Raw genomic sequence first — 9,797 nt, forward strand, 5'->3', positions numbered from 1 at the left:
TTTCTTCACATTGTTGTCAACACACTTGAAACTAATGTAACATTGTATGTCAACTATACTCAAATTTTTATTTTTATTTATTTTTTATTTTTTTAAAAGATTTTATTTCTTTATTTGAGAGAGAGACACAGCGAGAGAGGGAACACAAGCAGGGGGAGTGGGAGAGGGACAAGCAGGCTTCCCGCTGAGCAGGGAGCCCGATGCGGGGCTCGATCCCAGGACCCCGGGACCATGACCTGAGCCGAAGGCAGACGCCTAACGACTGAGCCACCCAGGCGCCCCTATACTCAAATTTTTAAAAATGATACTTGTCAGCCAAGGCCATCCAAGATCTTTTTTTTTTTAATTGAAGTATACTTGATATACATTATATTAGTTTCAGGTATACAAAATAGCGACTCAACAATTCTCTACATTACTCAATGCTCACCATGTTAAGTGTAGTCACCATCCACGATCATTGATAGCCTATACTCAAGAGAGTTAAAATGCCACTATTTGGAAATAAGTAGTAAAATCATAAGAATCAAATTTTTAGAAAACTCTCACCACTTATCAATTAATTAAAAAGCACTTATTGAGCTTTTCTTCTATGCCAATCTACAGAAAATACAAAGAGCTAAATTCAAAGAAGCTAGTTACAAAAGATACACAGCAATATATGCCAAATTCCAGTTCCATAATTAAAAACATGGGTTTGAAATCAGAAGTATGTGGGTCTTCATCCTGACTCTACCACTTGCTATCTGTGTGGGCTTGAGTGGGTTATTTTACCCATTTAAGCCTATGTTTTCTCCTCTATTAAATGGACGTAATATAAATATCTATTTTATAAGGTTGTCATGGGACTCAAATGGAATGTATGTAAACACTTAACACTCAACATAATGACAGACATGTAGGAAATCCTCAATATATGCCATCAATACTTTTGTTGTTGTTGTTCTAGAACAGCAGTTTCCAATCTGTGGGCAATAGATCCTAGTAGGGCCCCAGAATTATTATAGGGGAGCCCCAAGTATGCAAAACAACTAAGAAAAATCTATAGAATGGAAAAATAATATGCCTCTCATATATGTCTTGTTATTTTTCAAATGGATATAAATGTGACTGTAATGAAAAAAAAAACTGATCTAAGATAAGAAAGGAATGCCATTGTTCACTTTATCACTTGATTTTTCCCCCAACTTCTGAGCTACCACTAATCCAAAGACAGTGAGAAAGTTTTGCTTCCTTTTCCTTGGGAAACTCAGAAATATGTGCATGGGTGTAGACAAAGGACTCTAAAAGACCATTCTCTGCATAAGAGTTCGGAGAGAATTTCCCAAGTTTAGAGATTTGAACTAGAAGTTATGTATGCATTCCTCTCACTACCTTCCCTTCCGTCTGTAATTGCTTGCAAATGGGAACCAAATGGCCAGGATCCTTCCTGATATCAGTGCTCAGCGCAGGGTGGCTTTACCACGGCTAATCCTCCAGTTTTCCTATAACTGTCATTACAGAAAAGAAGAAAAGCCCCAGGCAGAAGCGGGTCCACCTGAGGAGGGTGCTGGTGAATAAAGGCCCAAGAAAAGGTTAAAGGGCTACTTCTTAATAGAGCACAAGGGATTTGGAATTGTGAAAGGCAACATTAAGATTGATTTCCCTGCAAAGTGCCTTTTTCGTAAATGCTATCTTTGGGTGTTTAAGTGGATAATCTTTATTTTCAGGAACTTTTCTGAGGGAATTGGAGTTGAATCTTTTAAATGTTGAAGTTTCATTTATTGAAACCTCTGTTGGTCTCTGGTGGCCCAATATTTTGGTCTCCTCTAACATTATTGCCAACTTTAGATTTCCCAGCTGACAAATCCAGGCACATACTGGAAGGTGTGGCTGAGAGGGTGTGTATAAAGAGCAGGAGTCAGGCCAAAGAGACTATAAGCATCTCACATGGCAAGACCCAGACACAGAGGCCAAGTGCCCAGACTTCCCAGAAGGGAGACAGAGAGAGACAGGAAGAGAGAGAGAGGTGGAGGCAGGGATCAGAGGTGGGGGAGGAGAAGGGTTTCACTTTATCAATTTCCAGAACTGCAGAATCAATAAGCCACTGAAGCTCAGAAGGAAGCCTCCTTCCCAAGGCCAAGGAATGAAGGTCTGGAAGAGCTGGAATTAGAATCCAGGTCTCCCGGCTCATCAGTGACACCCTCTGAATCTGCCACGTAGCCCTTTCCCATAGTGACCCCATGGAGAGGGCAACCTAAGAGCCAGGAACCCCAAGAGCTGAATAAGGGAAAAGAAGACTATGCTGACTCACTTTTTGCCACACAGCTTCTAATTGGTGCCAGAGTAAGGATTTGGCAGAGTCATAGAATGGAGAAGGAAGGAGACGGAACAGAATTTCCTATGGAATGTGGTTAAGAATTCTAAACAGGACAACCATTGATTGCTGGTCGCTGTCCGTCACCCACAGCTACACTGGAAACTCAGGCTTACTCAATGTTCAGCCTACCTCAGCCAGTGAGACACCTTCCCCTGCCTCTGCTCAGGAGAACTGCATCCAGAGATACAGACTTGAGAACAGATTCAAGAAGTCTGATAATGGAAGAAAAAGTGGCCCCTGGCTCAGCAGTGTCTGGCCATCAGGTGTCCTGAGCTCATTTGAAACATAACATGGTCTCTTCTGGTTGGTGAATGGGAATGACAAGCAGGTAGATTTACTTTGGAATCAAGACACCTGGACAGGGACTGCAGTCTGGACCCATGTATAATTATATAATCCACAATATACTGAAATGCTTTTAAAGCCCATAATTTCACTCTCCTCTGTAGCAGGCAGAATTGGAAGAGAGGCATCAACAGCGTCTATCCACAAATTAAAATGTCCCAGAAGAAAGGTGAAAATGGGAAATATTGTCTCTGGAATCCCTTCTGGGTCCAGCCTCCCAGGATGGCTCCCAATATTCCCATCCCTACCCATCCCATCTTGCCCCCTCTGAATGCAGCTGATCTCTCCATCAAAAGCCAAACCACAGGTATTGACTCCTGTCTCCAACATCCATCCAGTTACCTTCCGTTTGCCAGCTTTGACCTCTGGGTAGGCATTCTTGCTTCTACTGGCTTTCTAAGCCCCATTTGGTTCTATGTCTCTGGATTGTAACATCAGCACCCGCCCCCTCCTTGTTGATGATCACTGGGGATCTTCCCTGGATCAACCTCCACTCTATTCCTCATATCTATTCTTGTATTTCCTGCCAAGCCCCTTACACAAAGACCCAGAAAAGAGACACATCTCTTCAGCCTGCTTCTGAGAGATAGATCATCTTCTTGTCCAGGACCACGTTGCTTCAAGTGCACTCTTTCAGCCCCTTTCTCTCTGCCTGCCACAGTTCAGTACTGAAGCTCTACTATGCCAGATACTGAAGATGCAAAGATAAATGAGAAAACAGTCCCTTCTTTCAGGAAGCTCAGAATTTGTTGGGAGAGAAAGAGCAGTAAACAAGCAGAATATAACAGTCAAGATTCAGTTTTAGGTGACAAGCTTAGGCAAAAAAGAAAGGCAAGAGGATTGGGGAGAAATGAATTTATTAGTTTGTTGTAACATATAACTTAAAAGCTTATGGGTGATGACTGTAATGACTTCAGGTATGACGTGATCCAGGACCTCTACAGATGTCCTGAGGAGGAACGTGTACCTCACCTCTCTCCACTCGGCCTTCCTCTGCCTTTATTCTCAGACTGCCTCTGTCTGCATGATGCCCTCCACCCCTATCCAGATGCTCCAGCCTTACACCCTACTAGCTCAGCAACCCCCAAGAATAGAACTCTGTCCCAGTAGCTCCACACAAGTCTAGGGAAGGACTCCCATTGTCTTGATCCAACCACATGCCTTTCGTGAACCGATTACACTGGCCAAGGGGATGCAATGCTCCAACTGGTTAAGCCTCAGTCACATGCCAGTGAAATTCCATGGACTAAGATTCGAACAGGGATCATTTCCCAAAGGAAAATCAGGATCCTGTGTCTAGAAAAAAGATGCTGGGCAGGTGAAAGAGACAAGTAGCCATCACGCTGTTTTCTCCCCTGTGTTCTCCCAGCCTCTCCAGGCCTTCAGCTCAGCTGGCTCGATACCTAGATGACCAAAGCATTACTGTGCACTGGTTTGTTCATATGTCACCACTCCCATCACATATGCACACCATTGCTCTTTCGTGAAAGGCCCAATGCCATACCCTCTACCAGTGACCCAATGTGGAAAATCGCAGCCCACAAAGCAGAAGAGGGGTGGGGGGACTTTGAGAAAGAACAGCCTTTGAGGTGCCTCTCCAACACCATACCCCATCAGCAGCTCTTCCTCTGGCCCTCAAAGAGCTGGCCCTGGCTAATGCCACACTCGGCTCATGTGTAACATTGCTTTAATTTTGCATCGTTCAAAAGCAAACACAGCTGTTTGTACAACAAAGACTCAAGGTTTTTTTCACAGGGTGTTTGTGTATTATGTGCATGCCTGAGTTTATTTCAAGCACAAACAACCCAGCTTGAATCGTTAAAAGACTTCATCATTTGCCAATATACACATATACCCCCTCTGTCCTCCAGCTACCTCCACCTACCCTTGAGACTTTGAGAACATTCTGCCAGGATTAAAGGACTGCCACCACTCTTTCTGGACTGCCTAGAACAGGGTTAAACTCTGTACCCTGTTGAAAGAAAACCTATAGGTTAGCTAACTAAGCCATTTGGCCTACATCAATTGTCCCAATTGCCACAACATTGGCGATGTCCTGCCAAGGGATGACTCAACATTGTCAGGAATTCAGGAGCAGCTAAAAAAAAAAGAGAGAAAGAAAGGTCTATCTGCCCGCCAAGGATGATTCCCTCAACCTGCAAAAGAAAGTGCTAACAATAAAAGTCAAATGGGCTAAAGGCACTATGTGTTTGAGGCCATGCTCTTCCCCAGCACTGAACTGGAGTCCCTGAGACTTTCTATAAGCAGGCAGCTGCATGAGTCCTGAAACCATCAAGGATCCGTGCCTGCATCCTGGGCTCTTCCTCTGGGGATTATGTAGAAGAACCCTCTTCCTTAGACAATACCATGGAACCGAAAACTCTCAGGTTTGGAAATCAGACATATCTGAGGTTAAGTCTTAGCCCTACCACCTACTTGCTCTGCGACTGTGGGCAAGCCTTGGTCTCAACATTGTAAGATAGGGAGGAAAATACCAACCTTCTAGCTGGCTGTGATGATTTAGCAAATATTTACTGAGTACTCACTCAGCTCCAGACTCTGGGGATAGAGCAGGGAACCAGACATGGGGTGCCTGTCATTATAGAGCTCTAATTATGTAAGCCATATAATAGTGTATGCAAAGTAATTCCTCATTGGAAATGCTAGTTGTTAGTCATGATGGAGACAGAGAAATTCCAAAATCTTACTGCTATTTGGGGGGAGGAGGTGATGGAGGGAGGGAGCAGGAAAGTGACCCATGGGAAGTGGGCTGAGCTAACGTTCTCCCTCAATAAAGAAATGCTTGTTGATAAACCATTAGTGAGTGCTGACTTTTAAATAGGAAAGTCTTCTTTAAGCCTTAGTTGGAGTAATCAGAACCCTCTCAAGCTTAAAACAATCCTGACAGTGATAGATTGTTGTCCTCACTTCACCCATGAAGGAGCTATAGCTCAGAGAGGTTACGTGCCTTGCTCAAAGTCACACAGCTCATAAGTGATGGAGCTGGGACCAATACCTGAGTCTGTTTAAAGCCAAACCCCCTGTTATTAACACCTGATCATAGCACCTATCTCCCCAGCTCCTCAGAGGGGATGTGAAGCTCTTACACTCTAAAGGAGGCAGCCCTTTTCCCAAGGTTCACACAGCTGCTGGAGATACTGAGCCCAAGTTCTGAGCCCAGATACTCTGAACAATAGTCATTCTTATATTCATGCAACAAATATTCATTAGGTGTCAGGCACTGTTTTGGCTTTGGGGATACAACACTGCACAAGATGGACAAAAATCCCTGCATTCATGAAACATATCCTAGTAGGGATGAGAGACAAAAATAATAATAATAATAATAATAAGGGAACTATATGGTAGGTTAGAGAGTGATAAAAGCTAGGGAGAAAAATGAAGCAGGGAAGGAGGCAAGGGTGTGTTGGACAGAGAGTTGCAATTCTAGACGGGGTAGCCAGGGAAGGCCTTGTAGAGAAGGCAGAAGTGGAAGGAATCCCTGTAGATATCTAGAGGAAGAGGAAGAGTCCATCAAAGGGTAGAATCGTCCGTGACTTAGCTTCAGGCATGCCAAAACAGACAGGGCCATGGTGGCCATGAGAATGTGCCTGACAGACCTCCAAGTGCAAGGACAGGATTGACCAAGGCTCCCAGTGCCAGGCTCTAAAACCCATCACCCAGTTGACAGCAAGGCCCTGCTCCCAGTGGATGAATGAGCACAGCAGGGATGTGCTCAGGGCAGGCCCATGCCCAGGCAACATCGACTCCTTAGACAGCCAACCCAGGCTCAAGGATACCCCGGCATCCTAGCTGAAACTTCCTTAGACTGCAAGGCAGTTAGGCATGCCCAACCTTCCCTCCTGCACTCAAAGTCAGACTTACATTGCTTCTTCGAGCCTTTTTTTTTTTTTTCAGCTCCCTCCCCATTTTCTCTCATACAAGTGTTGCCCCCAGTAAAATTGATACTCCTTCAATCCTGTCTTAGCATCTGCCTTTTGGAAGACCCAGACTAAAACAGGCTGGATGTAAGCAAGAAAGAAGGAAGGAAAGAAAAAAAGCCAGAAAAGAAAAGGAAAGGAAAGAAGAGAAGAGAAGAGAAAAATAAAGAAAAGATGGGAAGGGAAAGGAAAGGAAAGGAAAGGAAATAGGAAAGGAAAGGAAAGGAAAGAAAGGAAAGGAAACAGGCCTGGGTTTCTAGTAGATTGTGCTCACTGAGCTAATCTTGAGTCATCGTGGGTTGAAGGGTCCCTGCTCTGCAAACTCATCCATTTATAAGCTTTTGTACTTCCTTTGCTGGGTTTGTTTTGGTAATTTACTAGTGGAGTTCCTTTTAAGTAAACCACTGCCACCAAAAAACTCCAACGTTGTTGCAGCTAACCTAAGGGGGATGGCACTGCTCCAGGTCCAGACACAGGCACAGCAGAAGCCTTGATGACGGTGGCAAGGCGGGGGTCAGAGGCCAGATGTGGCCATGGCAGCCACCAGCCTGGTGGGAGGCTGAGGAAGACATTCGTGCTGGAGGCCATCGGAGGGTAAGAGCGGGGAGGGAGGAGCAGGGCAGCTGGGAGCACCTAGCGCATCTCTCTGGCTCTAATTTCCGAGAGGTTGGGGGGGGCGGGGGCGGCGGTGGTTGACGGGTGGGTATTTCTGGGAGGGAGAGAAGGGCTAGGGACGTGACAACCCTTTGCAGGGTTCAGCAAGGTCTGTTCCAGGCTCACTGACTCCAGTTTCCCTATCGGTTGTGAAGGCAAGGAAGTCATTTCTGGCTGTTCTGCAAACATCAGCTCCAATCGATAGCATCCGAATCGTTTCTTTGCCCCATTTGTTTTCAACAGCCCGCCCCTGGCGGTCCCCCACACTGACTTTCTCCAGTAGCAGCTGTGTTCTCTGTGCTCTCGGGGCTCCCTGTCGGTGTACGGCAGAGGTCCCCAGCCGAGCAGCAATCACAAGTTCAGGCCTTTAATCTCCTGCTCAGAGAGATGAGGCCCCGGTTCACCTCCCTGAGCAGATCATCGGCACTTACTGTGCAAGCGACAGCCTTCCTTTGCCTTGTTCTGTGTTTGCTCCTGAGAAAAGCATTTCTGGGTTGGCAAGACCCTCCCTCCCCCACAGACATTCCCGAGGTTCTTGTACACCTTGGCACCTGCGGGGAAGGCTAACGACTAGGTTTTGAGGAGGAAGAGACTCAGCAGGAAGAAAAGGCTCGTGCTCTCTGTGCTCCATGTGCCCCATCCCCAAAGATAAGATCTGCTCTTGGATAAAGCCCTGACATGGCTAGATGCCCCAGTTAAAGCTGATCACTAGAGTACCTGGTCCTGCTCTCACCCCGACACTTCCAAGAAGCTCTGATTATTCATTTGCCCATTTACCCATCTACCCACATTTCTTCAGCAAATCTGAGCCCCTCCCACATGCCCAGCTGTGTTGTCCTAACCATGGAGCACACGATGCCTCTCCCCATTATTGCAGGACAGCAGAAGGGAGGGCTCTGTGGACAGCCAACTGCCTCTGCTCATTTAGCCAAACTGAAATGGTCTTCAAGTCCTGGAAACCAGCATGGTTGGGTGTGTGAACTGGTTGGGGTTGGGGGTGTTATTTGCTTTGCCACTTAATCTGTTTTCCTTTACATGTTGATTTATAACCAAGTCCGATTATACCAGGCAATGGATTTCAGTCATGTTGGGGAGTGCTCTACAATATGGAGGACCACAGACTCACAGAAACATATGAGCCAAAGAAGAAAAGTGATAGCCATAGAAACGAAATGTCTTAATTGAGCAGTGTGGCTGGAGGTGGGTAATGACCCCACTAGAATAGAAGTTCCACATGGGCTCCTAAGCAGGAAAGTTAACCTGCTTTGCTCACTGCTATATTCCCAACTCCTGGCACAGTGACTGGCACATAGTAGATGCTCAATAAACACTTATTGAATAAATGAGTATTGAATAAATTGACAAAGAGAGAGATGGGATTTTAAAATTAAGATCAGGGTCTGAAGTGTACTATTCATTACAAACAGAAAGTAATGACGAATGTACTTCTTTTTACTGCTAAGTGAGAGGAGACACAGGATGGAAAGTTGTCAAGATGGTGGCCAGAGGGGGACACCAAAGAACGAGTGAGACCAGCAAAGTGTAACCAGGGACTGGGGAAGGCCCACGTTCCCCTCTTGCTCCTCTGACCCATTCCTTGCTCACCACATCTGCCCTGCTACTGAAGCACTCACCAAAACCTACCCTTGAAACAACCCAGATTATGAATATTTCAAGCCCCTGGATCCCTCACATGCCAAGGCTGCCAAACCTGGAAAATCAGCATGTGCAGTGGAAAGGACAAGGCCTCAGAACAACCCTGGGAGGTCAACATTATCACCTCTGCTTTATGGATGGGGACACTTGAGGTTCAGAGGGTTAAGTAAGGTGTCCAATGTCACATAGTTAAGAAGCATCAAATCTGAGAGTTATTTCAGGTCTAACTTGAAAGCTCGTTCTAGTTTTATCTCTGCCACTACCCATGCAACCCTGGCCAAGACATTTCATCTATTTGGGCCTCAGTTTCCCCATCTGTAAAATGAGAAGCTCATGGGACATCCACCCAGTACAATCCCACTTCCAGATCTATACTTCTTTCTTTCTTCCTTTCTTTCTTTCTTTCTTCTTTCCTTCCTCCCTTCTTTCTTTCTTTCTTGTAGAGAAAGAAAGAAAGTGTAAGCAGAGGGGTGGGTTGGGGGAGGGGCAGAGAAAGGGAGAGAGTCTTAAGCAGGCTACATGCCCAGCACAGAGCCCAACACAGGGCTCGCTCTCATGACCTTGAGATCATGACCTGAACCAAAATCAAGTGTTGGATGCTTAACCAACTGAGCCACCCAGACACCCCCCCAGATCTATATTTCTATCAAGGCAGGCCCCCACCAGTCTTCCTTAGTGCTGCCTAGATACCCCCACATCTCTCTGTAGCTTGGACCCCTCCCCCCCGGTTGGGCAAACCCAACAATCCCAGCCTTCACATTCCCCACTCGGAGCCAGCCTGACTCCTAGAGTTACTGCCCACTATCAGCTTCCTCCTCTCCACACCCCCTCCTTCACTGAAC

The sequence above is a fragment of the Leptonychotes weddellii genome, chromosome 6 (genome assembly GCF_054177405.1).
Source record: "Leptonychotes weddellii isolate Sample4059 chromosome 6, ASM5417740v2, whole genome shotgun sequence".
In the NCBI taxonomy this organism is placed as follows: Eukaryota; Metazoa; Chordata; class Mammalia; order Carnivora; family Phocidae; genus Leptonychotes; species Leptonychotes weddellii.